Genomic DNA, 1,309 nt, shown 5'->3' on the forward strand with positions numbered 1-1,309 from the left:
TCTGCCCAAGTCACAGCTTCCATCACTGTTGTCAGTGTCACCTGCTAATGGCTGCTGATGTTTCACCTGTCTGCCTGTGCTCTGAAAATAATATTTGCCAAGAGTTGGCCAGACACTAAAGTGGACGGAATCAAGCAAGTCTTCCATCTGCTGCCTGCATGTGCTGTCTGTATTCACTCTGCGTATTACCTGAGCAGACAAAAAGACTTACTTCCAGACATCAGTTCCACCAGGTGAGGAGCCAAAAGCAAGCCCTTTTTGGCTAGGTTGTGCTAAACTTTTCTCTGTTGGAAATTGCTCTTTGCCAATTAGGCAATACGTCAGAACTAAAAGCTGCAGGAGACAGACAAAGCGATGCAGAATTAATGAACTTTTTTGTGCCAAGGTACAAAAATAATATTTGGGTAGTAAACATTTTTGTTTTAAGGTCAAAGTTATTCCACCTTGGGACCGCTATTAGATTAGCAAGTGATTTATCAGTCACAGACTGAGCTGCCTTAGGGGGTCCTAAAGTGAAGAGGCTGTACTCACTAAACCAAAGTGTATACTTTTCCTTTATTATCTACTGGGTCAAGAGCTCACATTATTGTGACATACCTGAATATGGATTTTTATTGCAGAATATCATTAAGACATGGTCTATTGAGTAAGCAATATGCGCTTTTAAAATTGTCTAAACACCTCTTTACATGCCAACTCTGGCGATAATTACCAAATGTCTATATCAAGAAAAACAGGCAATTCAGAAATATTAACTTGTGCTATTATTTATGATACACATGTGCTAGTTTCCCCTAAATATAGACATTTGGTAATTATCACTGGGACTATTTGTTACAATTCCAAAGTAGTTACTGATGAAGTAGAAATATATACTTTTTGGGTAAAAATTTAAATGCTGAGAAATTCTCATTATCTTTTGCAGAGTTCAGTTCTCAGTTTCCTATTCATATTTCATGTAATAATTTGGATTAGCCATCTGGTTTGTTGAGGGTTGAAAATCTGTTTAACACCAACGCAGAATTTTTGTTAAAAAATATAACAAGTCACAAAGAAATCACAAATGTTTTTCAGGTATTTCACAATGCTAATAATGAGTAACTTTGAGAAGATGGGTTGTAAATTTGCACTTTTATTTTTTGCACCTTCCTTTTATTTCAGTTGTGCAATTTGGATTCACCTGCAGCATGCTTTTGAAACCTATTTTGCAGGGATGTGTCCATTTGAATAGTTGAAACAGCATTTTTGACAAAAAATTTATCTTGGTCCACCCACATTATTCTAGTACCATTTTTTCCCTTGTCCAAAT

This window comes from Myotis lucifugus, unplaced genomic scaffold (genome assembly GCF_000147115.1).
Source record: "Myotis lucifugus unplaced genomic scaffold, Myoluc2.0 scaffold_0, whole genome shotgun sequence".
Taxonomy (NCBI): Eukaryota; Metazoa; Chordata; class Mammalia; order Chiroptera; family Vespertilionidae; genus Myotis; species Myotis lucifugus.